Source organism: Drosophila takahashii, unplaced genomic scaffold (genome assembly GCF_030179915.1).
Source record: "Drosophila takahashii strain IR98-3 E-12201 unplaced genomic scaffold, DtakHiC1v2 scaffold_28, whole genome shotgun sequence".
NCBI classification, from domain to species: domain Eukaryota; kingdom Metazoa; phylum Arthropoda; class Insecta; order Diptera; family Drosophilidae; genus Drosophila; species Drosophila takahashii.
The window spans coordinates 1-12,758 of record NW_027221707.1 but is presented as its reverse complement, the minus strand read 5'-3'; the positions used below and the strand labels follow the sequence as shown (position 1 = coordinate 12,758).

The following is a 12,758-nucleotide window of genomic DNA, read 5'->3' as shown; positions in this document are numbered from 1 at the left end:
ACTTATTATTTCTTTAATATTCATATAACTCAATATTTTTTCATATCCATACTAGAACTTATTCTTTTTCCCATATCCATACTAGAACTTATAAATTTTCCCATATTCATATAACTAATTTTTTTCATATCCATACTAGAACATTATATTTTTGCCATATCTCTACAACTCATTTTATTCCATATCCATACTAGAACTTATTATTTCTTAAATATCCATATAACTTAATATTTTTCCATATCCATACCAGAACTTTTTATTTTTCCCATATCCATAGAACTAATTTTTTTCATATCCATACTAGAACCTAATTTTCTTCCTATATCCATATAACTTATTATTTACTATTACAATATAATTAATTTTTTCCATATCCATACTAGAGCTTATTATCTCTTCAATATCCATAAAACTCAATATTTTTTCATATCCATACTAGAACTGATTATTTTTCCCATATCCATACTAGAACTCAGTATTCTTCCCATATCCATACTACAACTTAGTATTTTTCCCATATGCATATAACTCATTATTTAGCATATCAATATAACTAATTTTTTTCCATATCCATACTAGAACTTATTATTTCTTTAATATCCATATAACTCAATATTTTTTTATATCCATACTAGAACTTATTATTTTTCCCATATCCATACTAGAACTTATAAATTTTCCCATATTCATATAACTAATTTTTTTCATATCCATACTAGAACATTAAATTTTTTGCCATATCTATATAACTCATTTTATTCCATATCCATACTAGAACTTATTATTTCTTTAATATCCATATAACTCAATATTTTTTCATATCCATACTAGAACTTATCATTTTTCCCATATTCATATAACTCATTTTTCCATATCCATACTAGAACTCTGTATTCTTTTCCATATCCATATAACTCATTTTTTTTTCATATCCATACTAGAAATTATTATTTTTCCCATATCCACATAACTCATTTTTTTCATATCCATACTAGAACTTGTTATTTTTCCCATATCCATATAACTCATTTTTTTCATATCCATACTAGAACTTAATATTATTTTCATATCCATATAACTCATGTTTGGACTTGGAATATTTTTATACACGTCACTAATAGGATGACGATTCAATCATCTATTTTAAGAGGAACATTGACTTGCATATGTCTCTTACTTGCATGTTCGGACTTAGAATATTTTTATACACGTCACTAATAGGATGACGATTCAGTTGGCTACCTTAAGAGGTACATATACTTGCATATGTCTCTTACTTGTATGTTCGGACTTAGAATATTTTTATACACGTCACTAATAGGATGACGATTCAGTTGGCTACCTTAAGAGGTACATATACTTGCATATGTCTCTTATTTGCATGTTCGGACTTAGAATATTTTTATACGCGTCACTAATAGGATGACGATTCAGTTGGCTACCTTAAGAGGTACATATACTTGCATATGTCTCTTATTTGTATGTTCGGACTTAGAATATTTGTATACACGTCACTAATAGGATGACGATTCAGTTGGCTACCTTAAGAGGTACATATACTTGCATATGTCTCTTACTTGTATGTTCGGACTTAGAATATTTGTATACACGTCACTAATAGGATGACGATTCAGTTGGCTACCTTAAGAAGTACATATACTTGCATATGTCTCTTATTTGCATGTTCGGACTTAGAATATTTTTATACGCGTCACTAATAGGATGACGATACATATGGCTACCATTGTTAAATATATTTAAATAAAATTTATTTAAATATAATTATTATTTTATATATATATATTTTATATATATATATATATATTCTGACTTAAAAAAGCCAAACAAAATAAACACAATTAAATTTATGTTTATTATCGAATCATCAAGCAAAGGATAAGCTTCAGTGGATCGCAGTATGGCAGCTGCTCAACCACTTACAACACCTTGCCTGTTACAAAAGTCGTTTACAATTGATTCTAGGCTTTGTCATTGTATTAAATAATGCTTTTATATGTAACTAGCGCGGCATCAGGTGATCGAAGATCCTCCCAATTTACTATGTTACAAATTACATTGGCATCACATCCATTGTCGTTTATAAAGTAAATTATAAACTTTAAATGGTTTAGAAGCCATACAATGCAAATTGCCCCTTATTTATCATTGCAGTCCAGCACGGATACGACCTTAGAGGCGTTCAGGCATAATCCAACGGACGTAGCGTCATACCACTGTTCGCTCGAACAAGTATTGTGCCATTGGTCCGTACCTGCGGTTCCTCTCGTACTACGCAGGAATGCTGTCGCAACAACGTTTTGTCATTAGTAGGGTAAAACTAACCTGTCTCACGACGGTCTAAACCCAGCTCACGTTCCCTTGCATGGGTGAACAATCCAACGCTTGGTGAATTTTGCTTCACAATGATAGGAAGAGCCGACATCGAAGGATCAAAAAGCGACGTCGCTATGAACGCTTGGCCGCCACAAGCCAGTTATCCCTATGGTAACTTTTCTGACACCTCTTGTTAAAAACTCTTTAAACCAAAAGGATCGATAGGCCGAGCTTTTGCTGTCCCTGTGTGTACTGAACACCGAGATCAAGTCAGCATTTGCCCTTTTGCTCTATGTGTGGTTTCTGTCCGCACTGAGCTGGCCTTGGGACACCTCCGTTATTATTTGAGAGATGTACCGCCCCAGTCAAACTCCCTACCTGGCAATGTCCTTGAATTGGATCATACCTGAGTAATTGGAGTTATACCAAATTTTCAAATCAAAAATACATAAATGCACCGTTTTATTAAAGAATTTGTTTGCGATTATATAACAAACTCGTGATACTTTGATCAAGAAGCTTGCATCAAAACCCAATACCATAAGATATAATAAATATATCCGTATAATGGCTAGGAAATGATACACGTTCCATTTAATCAAGTAAGTAAGGAAACAATAAGAGTAGTGGTATTTCATTGACGATACCAAACCGAAGTCTAATATCTCCCACTTATTCTACACCTCTTATGTCTCCTTACACTGCCAGATTAGAGTCAAGCTCAAAAGGGTCTTCTTTCCCCGCTAATTATTCCAAGCCCGTTCCCTTGGCTGTGGTTTCGCTAGATAGTAGATAGGGACAGTAGGAATCTCGTTAATCCATTCATGCGCGTCACTAATTAGATGACGAGGCATTTGGCTACCTTAAGAGAGTCATAGTTACTCCCGCCGTTGACCCGCGCTTACTTGAATTTCACTTTGACATTCAGAGCACTGGGCAGAAATCACATTGTGTCAACACCCGCTAGGGCCATCACAATGCTTTGTTTTAATTAGACAGTCGGATTCCCCAAGTCCGTGCCAGTTCTGAATTGATTGTTAATTGATAATCGTTATAATTAATAAGAACTAATTGGTTTGACCCAATTAGTATTCTTAAAAATTTTAGCAAGAAAGTTCCACAATTGGCTACGTAACTAACTATCCGGGGAACAAGTAACTAACATAAATGCTAGAAACTCTATTTACCCAGAACGAGCACATAAACCATGTTATTGTTTCCCAATCAAGCCCGACTATCTCAATCTTCAGAGCCAATCCTTATCCCGAAGTTACGGATCTAATTTGCCGACTTCCCTTACCTACATTATTCTATCGACTAGAGACTCTTCACCTTGGAGACCAGCTGCGGATATTGGTACGGCCTGTTGAGAAGTTTGCGTGTCCCCACCATAAATTTTCAAGGTCCGAGGAGAAAATATCGACACAACAGTATATGTCATGCTCTTCTAGCCCATCTACCATATCTCTCTGCGAAAGACTTCCATGGTAGTACGGCTATAAAACAGAAAAGAAAACTCTTCCGATATCTCTCGACGGCTTCTTTATGGTCGTTCCTGTTGCCAGGATGAGCACGAGGCCCATATTTAATAACAAACGGATACTCAACAGGTTACGGAATTGGAACCGTATTCCCTTTCGTTCAAAATTATTCAAGTATATTATATTAGCTTGATTTGTATATATTGCGTTTTTGGTTTTACTTGAAAATTTTCGGCTTTCGCCTTGAACTTAGGACCGACTAACTCGTGATCAACCACTGTTCACACGAAACCCTTCTCCACTTCAGTCCTCCAAGGTCTCATTCGATTATTTGCTACTACCACCAAGATCTGTACCAATGGCAGCTCCATGCAGGCTTACGCCAAACACTTCTACGCATACCATTGTACCTTCCTACTCACTAAAGTTTCAAAATTTATATCACAAGTAATATAAATCATCTACTTTAGCGGTAATGTATAGGTATACAACTTAAGCGCCATCCATTTTAAGGGCTAGTTGCTTCGGCAGGTGAGTTGTTACACACTCCTTAGCGGATTTCGACTTCCATGATCACCGTCCTGCTGTTTTAAGCAACCAACGCCTTTCATGGTATCTGCATGAGTTGTTAATTTGGGCACCGTAACATTACGTTTGGTTCATCCCACAGCGCCAGTTCTGCTTACCAAAAGTGGCCCACTGGGCACATTATATCATAACCTTAAACTTCATATCAAGAAAGTTAAGGTTCTTACCCATTTAAAGTTTGAGAATAGGTTAAGATCGTTTCGACCCTAAGGCCTCTAATCATTCGCTTTACCAGATAAGATTATTTTATATAATATTAAAATGCACCAGCTATCCTGAGGGAAACTTCGGAAGGAACCAGCTACTAGATGGTTCGATTGGTCTTTCGCCCCTATACTCAATTCTGACAATCGATTTGCACGTCAGAACTGTTTCGGTCTTCCATCAGGGTTTCCCCTGACTTCAACCTGATCAAGTATAGTTCACCATCTTTCGGGTCACAGCATATATGCTCAAGGTACGTTCCAGTTAGAGGCATAAATAATATAAATATCATTATACATAACTATATAGAACGCCCCGGGATTGTGTTAATTAGCTATAAATAGTTAAAAAACTAATCCCATTATTAGTCAAGTTAATTACGCTATTAGGTTTATATCCCAATAACTTGCACATATGTTAGACTCCTTGGTCCGTGTTTCAAGACGGGTCCCGAAGGTATCCTGAATCTTTCGCATTGTTAATCCTACAAGTGCATATAATAAACACAAAAATCAATGATAATCATGCCATTATATAATTCCGAAAAATTAACGCACTGTATTCATATAAATCTATCAGCACTTTATCAAATTAATAACATTTATTCTGTGTTAAAATGCAAGCAATTTAATTTGAATAAACTATAAGTTATATTTTATGATAAATTTGGTATGCTAATAGATTACAATGTCCTTATATGGAAAAAATGCACACTATTATCATAATATTGTTTAAATATTACAATTTTAATGATGAATTTTCCATAACGGATATTCAGGTTCATCGGGCTTAACCTCTAAGCAGTTTCACGTACTGTTTAACTCTCTATTCAGAGTTCTTTTCAACTTTCCCTCACGGTACTTGTTTACTATCGGTCTCATGGTTATATTTAGTTTTAGATGGAGTTTACCACCCACTTAGTGCTGCACTATCAAGCAACACGACTCTTTGGAAACATCATCTAGTAATCATTAACGTTATACGGGCCTGGCACCCTCTATGGGTAAATGGCCTCATTTAAGAAGGACTTAAATCGTTAATTTCTCATACTAGAATATTGACGCTCCATACACTGCATCTCACATTTGCCATATAGACAAAGTGACTTAGTGCTGAACTGATTTCTTTTCGCTCGCCGCTACTAAGAAAATCCTTGTTAGTTTCTTTTCCTCCCCTAATTAATATGCTTAAATTCAGGGGGTAGTCCCATATGAGTTGAGGTTGTATATAACTTTTATTTGCAATTAATTCTTTATATATAATGATAAAACATTTTATTAAATTCGTTTAAAGCTGACGTATATATATATTAATGGCATTTATTTGTAACGAATTAACGAAGAATAATAATATTGTCAACGTTTTTCATATTTCAAATCATTAATAAGAGACAATTCTAGATAATATTTTATGCTAGACATTTCTCAGTATTATTTGATTGAAAAAGAAAATATTCCTCTTCGTTTTTCTCAAAGTTTAATTACTATTGTGAGATAATGTTTTTCATATATTTGTTAATATTATGAATAAAATAATTAAATTATTTTTATCCAATATATACCATATGCTTATAAAATTTTATTATAAAATTTGTATAAACAACTTAATTAGCATAGTCTTACAACCCTCAACCATATGTAGTCCAAGCAGCACTATAAAATTAATTAAAGTACATAACAGCATGGACTGCGATATGCGTTCAAAATGTCGATGTTCATGTGTCCTGCAGTTCACACGATGACGCACAGTTTGCTGCGTTCTTCATCGACCCATGAGCCGAGTGATCCACCGCTTAGAGTTTTATAATATTGGTTTTAAATTTGGTCAAATATGTTTTTATTGAAAGAAATTAAAAATACACCATTTTACTGGCATATATCAATTCCTTCAATAAATGTATTTATATACCTAAAATAAATGCTGCGAAATGTCTTAGTTTTATATAAACAATATATATCAAAGTATTATTTGTAATGGCATTTGTTTGTTAATATATATTGATAATTTTATATAAAACATTAACCTGAAACCAGGTACAACATTGTATATTTTAGGTTGTTGCATTATCCAATGTATGATCATCATCAAATTAGTTGGCCAATACATCTCGCAACGCGTGTATATTATGGTCCATATACACACAAAAGTTTATAATAAATATATAAAATATATTTTATTATATTAATAATTCGATTTGCTTGTTCGAATTTTATGTTTGTTTCTATTTAATTTATTTGTAATAATATTATATTATTACAATATTTCGATTTGCTTGTTCGAAATTTATTTGATCTTTTACTTTTAAGATCATATTTTTGGTATAATTATTATTATAATTATTATGTATATATATATATATATTGGTAATTTGTATTAAATTTGTATTAACAAATTTTTTTATTAACGGTAAGGATATTATACAATAATGATCCTTCCGCAGGTTCACCTACGGAAACCTTGTTACGACTTTTACTTCCTCTAAATAATCAAGTTCGGTCAACTTTTGCGAAACAACCGTAACACACAAGGCGTCACAGTGATCACGTCCGGAGACCTCACTAAATAATTCAATCGGTAGTAGCGACGGGCGGTGTGTACAAAGGGCAGGGACGTAATCAATGCGAGTTAATGACTCACACTTACTGGGAATTCCAAGTTCATGTGAACAGTTTCAGTTCACAATCCCAAGCATGAAAGTGGTTCAGCGGTTTACCCGGACCTCTCGGTCTAGGAAATACACGTTGATACTTTCATTGTAGCGCGCGTGCAGCCCAGGACATCTAAGGGCATCACAGACCTGTTATTGCTCAATCTCATTATTGCTAGACGCAATTTGTCCATTTAAGAAGCTAGTGTCCTTATAATGGGACAAACCAACAGGTACGGCTCCACTTATATAAACACATTCAAACACAATAAACATTTTACTGCCACCATGAATGAAGGCTATATAAGCTTCAACACCATAATCCTGAAGATATCTATTTAATATATTTGAGTCTCGTTCGTTATCGGAATTAACCAGACAAATCACTCCACGAACTAAGAACGGCCATGCACCACCACCCATAGATTCGAGAAAGAGCTATCAATCTGTCTTACACACTTATGTTCGGACCTGGTAAGTTTCCCGTGTTGAGTCAAATTAAGCCGCAGGCTCCACTCCTGGTGGTGCCCTTCCGTCAATTCCTTTAAGTTTCAGCTTTGCAACCATACTTCCCCCGGAGCCCAAAAGCTTTGGTTTCCCGGGAAGCGACTGAGAGAGCCATAAAAGTAGCTACACCCAATTGCTAGCTGGCATCGTTTATGGTTAGAACTAGGGCGGTATCTGATCGCCTTCGAACCTCTAACTTTCGTTCTTGATTAATGAAAACATCTTTGGCAAATGCTTTCGCTTAAGTTAGTCTTACGACGGTCCAAGAATTTCACCTCTCGCGTCGTAATACTAATGCCCCAAACTGCTTCTATTAATCATTACCTCTTGATCTGAAAACCAATGAAAGCAGAACAGAGGTCTTATTTCATTATCCCATGCACAGAATATTCAGGCATTTGAAGCCTGCTTTAAGCACTCTAATTTGTTCAAAGTAATTGTACCGGCCCACAATAACACTCGTTTAAGAGCACTAATGCAGGTTTTTAAATAGGAGGAACATATGAAAAAATACAAGTATTTAAACACATATAAGAACTCCACCGGTAATACGCTTACATACATAAAGGTATAGTACTAACCACAATTGTAAGTTGTACTACCCGTATGAAGCACAAGTTCAACTACGAACGTTTTAACCGCAACAACTTTAATATACGCTATTGGAGCTGGAATTACCGCGGCTGCTGGCACCAGACTTGCCCTCCAATTGGTCCTTGTTAAAGGATTTAAAGTGTACTCATTCCAATTACAGGCCTCGGATATGAGTCCTGTATTGTTATTTTTCGTCACTACCTCCCCGAGCTGGGAGTGGGTAATTTACGCGCCTGCTGCCTTCCTTAGATGTGGTAGCCGTTTCTCAGGCTCCCTCTCCGGAATCGAACCCTGATTCCCCGTTACCCGTTGCAACCATGGTAGTCCTAGATACTACCATCAAAAGTTGATAGGGCAGACATTTGAAAGATCTGTCGTCGGTACAAGACCATACGATCTGCATGTTATCTAGAGTTCAACCAATATAACGATCTTGCGATCGCTTGGTTTTAGCCTAATAAAAGCACATGTCCCATAAGGTTCATGTTTTAATTGCATGTATTAGCTCTAGAATTACCACAGTTATCCAAGTAACTGTTAACGATCTAAGGAACCATAACTGATATAATGAGCCTTTTGCGGTTTCACTTTTAATTCGTGTGTACTTAGACATGCATGGCTTAATCTTTGAGACAAGCATATAACTACTGGCAGGATCAACCAGAATAATGTTTTCGTTCATATTTCATTCATATTTTTTGAATAGAAATTAGTAATATAAATATAATAGATTTTATTTCCATTTTATATGTTCGGTTTTTCTTAAATATTGATTTTAATTCAATATTTTTTTTTTGCTTTGTGAAATAATTCTATTTTAATTCGAATACGGCCATTTTTATATGGCATTCGTATACGTTCTTTAATTTTTACTTGTTTCGCCACTAATATAACAAGTTTATAATTGATGTTAAAGAAAAAGTACAACTTTTTTATAACACAATTTTCAATATATATTGTTCTTTCTATAAGTTTTTATTATATTATATATACATATTTCATTCTAAAATATCATTTTGTTCAACATACATAATTATTGTATCCACACATGTACAATTTTTGTTTAACCAATATAAATATTGAGTTAAATCATTTGCATTTTGATGATAAATTTAAATTTATCTTTTCCATATAACTCTCTGGTAATATATGATATAAAACCGAGCGCATATGAAATTATTTTGATCACTAATATTGCAATTATATTTTATTATAATGCTTTTTGTAAACACATTGTACCGGCAAGCGATACTCTGTGCCCAAACGACAGGGGATATAATAATTTAATATAAATTATCATATATACCTGCCACCAAAGATTAACGATAAAAGTCGGAAACAATTTGTTATTCTATATATAATAGAAACTTGACCTCTGTTTCACCTTATTATCATGGGTTATAATATTAACCGCGTAGCCAAGTCTTAATTTCATTTAAGAAACAAATTTATACGGATAATATTTTGATTTTAATATATGTTGTTCTATTGATAACAAAAGTATATATTATAATATATTTTGTTCAATAGTAGATGGACTACTTACTGTACCATCCTTATTTTTTATTATTATTGATATACATTATATTGACAACAGCATATGATATTCATATGGTTTGTTCAATAATTAATTGGTGGACAACCACTGACCATCCTATAGTAGTTTTTGGCCACGACGTCTAAATATCGAAATTATTTAATTCCGTTTGCCACCCATACGATAGATATTAACTATCTATAATAATAATGTGTACGCATAAAATATTATATGTATATATATAGACCAACAGACAAGCACTTCACCCTATAGTAGTTTTTGGCCACGACGTCTATATATCGGGCATATTTAATTCTCTTTGCCACCCAACCAAAGATATTCACTTTTTTATATAAAGTATTATTTGATCATATTAATATAACCAATTATTTCTGCCATATTCATATAATTTCTTTATGAATTATTTTTGGTCATATCCATATAATCTATATGCCGTATCCATATAATGAATACGGCATATCCATACAACTAGCCATATTTGTATGTCAATGTATATTTTTTATACATTTTTTTTTCTTTATACATATAATATGGTATTTCCATATCGCTATAATTGAATTATATGTATAAGATATCATTTATATATAGCATTGCCAAAATAATATGATAAACATAAATTTTGAACAATACGGCCGGTCGGCGAGCACTGCCTCCCTATATATGTTTTGGCCACGACGTCTAAATATTGGGTATTTTTCGTACTGCGGCCCGGTGTATGTAAATTGGGCATATTTCGTACTGATGCCAACATATCTATATGACTCATTATTTTCTTCCATATCAATATAACTTCTTTTTATTTCCATATTCAAGTAATTTCTTTATTTGCCATATCAATATAAAATATTTTTGGTCATATTTATATAATCTATATGCCGTATCCATATAATGAATACGGCATATCCATACAACTAGCCATATTTGTATGTCAATGTATATTTTCTTATACATTTTTTTTTCTTTATACATATAATATGGTATTTCCATATCGCTATAATTGAATTATATGTATAAGATATCATTTATATATAGCATTGCCAAAATAATATGATAAACATAAATTTTGAACAATACGGCCGGTCGGCGAGCACTGCCTCCCTATATATGTTTTTGGCCACGACGTCTAAATATTGGGTATTTTTCGTACTGCGGCCCCGGTGTATGTAAATTGGGCATATTTCGTACTGATGCCAACATATCTATATGACTCATTATTTTCTTCCATATCAATATAACTTCTTTTATTTCCATATTCAAGTAATTTCTTTATTTGCCATATCAATATAAAATATTTTTGGTCATATTTATATAATCTATATGCCGTATCCATATAATGAATACGGCATATCCATACAACTAGCCATATTTGTATGTCAATGTATATTTTATTATACATTTTTTTCTTTATACATATAATATGGTATTTCCATATCGCTATAATTGAATTATATGTATAAGATATCATTTATATATAGCATTGCCAAAATAATATGATAAACATAAATTTTGAACAATACGGCCGGTCGGCGAGCACTGCCTCCCTATATATGTTTTTGGCCACGACGTCTAAATATTGGGTATTTTTCGTACTGCGGCCCAGGTGTATGTAAATTGGGCATATTTCGTACTGATGACAACATATCTATATGACTCATTATTTTCTTCCATATCAATATAAATTCTTTTATTTCCATATTCAAGTAATTTCTTTATTTGCAATATCAATATAAAATATTTTTTGGTCATATTTATATAATCTATATGCCGTATCCATATAATGAATACGGCATATCCATACAACTAGCCATATTTGTATGTCAATGTATATTTTATTATACATTTTTTTCTTTATACATATAATATTGTATTTCCATATCTCTATAATTGAATTATATGTATAAGATATCATTTATATATAGCATTGCCAAAATAATATGATAAACATAAATTTTGAACAATACGGCCGGTCGGCGAGCACTGCCTCCCTATATATGTTTTTGGCCACGACGTCTAAATATTGGGTATTTTCGTACTGCGGCCCCGGTGTATGTAAATTGGGCATATTTCGTACTGATGCCAACATATCTATATGACTCATTATTTTCTTCCATATCAATATAACTTCTTTTATTTCCATATTCAAGTAATTTCTTTATTTGCCATATCAATATAAAATATTTTTTGGTCATATTTATATAATCTATATGCCGTATCCATATAATGAATACGGCATATCCATACAACTAGCCATATTTGTATGTCAATGTATATTTTATTATACATTTTTTTCTTTATACATATAATATGGTATTTCCATATCGCTATAATTGAATTATTATGTATAAGATATCATTTATATATAGCATTGCCAAAATAATATGATAAACATAAATTTTGAACAATACGGCCGGTCGGCGAGCACTGCCTCCCTATATATGTTTTGGCCACGACGTCTAAATATTGGGTATTTTTCGTACTGCGGCCCCGGTGTATGTAAATTGGGCATATTTCGTACTGATGCCAACATATCTATATGACTCATATTTTCTTCCATATCAATATAACTTATTTATTTCCATATTCAGAATTCTTTATTTGCCATATCAATATAAAATATTTTTGGTCATATTTATATAATCTATATGCCGTATCCATATAATGAATACGGCATATCCATAAACTAGCCATATTTGTATGTCATGTATATTTTATTATACATTTTTTTTCTTTATACATATAATATGGTTTATTTCCATATCGCTATAATTGAATTATATGTATAAGATATCATTTTATATATAGCATTGCCCAAAATAATATGAATAAACATAAATTTGAACAATAC

At 32.8% G+C, this 12,758-nt stretch overlaps 3 non-coding genes across 3 annotated transcripts; all 3 read right to left on the bottom strand.

Moving 5' to 3' along the window:
* Positions 1–1,877: 1,877 nt before the first annotated feature.
* Positions 1,878–5,831, bottom strand: LOC138914560 (large subunit ribosomal RNA). Its single transcript, XR_011420404.1, has one exon. It is a non-coding gene; the product is annotated as a large subunit ribosomal RNA (ribosomal RNA).
* A 397-nt stretch (positions 5,832–6,228) lies between these two features.
* LOC138914534 (5.8S ribosomal RNA) lies at positions 6,229–6,407 on the bottom strand. Its single transcript, XR_011420378.1, has one exon. It is a non-coding gene; the product is annotated as a 5.8S ribosomal RNA (ribosomal RNA).
* A 623-nt stretch (positions 6,408–7,030) lies between these two features.
* Positions 7,031–9,022, bottom strand: LOC138914540 (small subunit ribosomal RNA). Its single transcript, XR_011420384.1, has one exon. It is a non-coding gene; the product is annotated as a small subunit ribosomal RNA (ribosomal RNA).
* Positions 9,023–12,758: the final 3,736 nt, after the last annotated feature.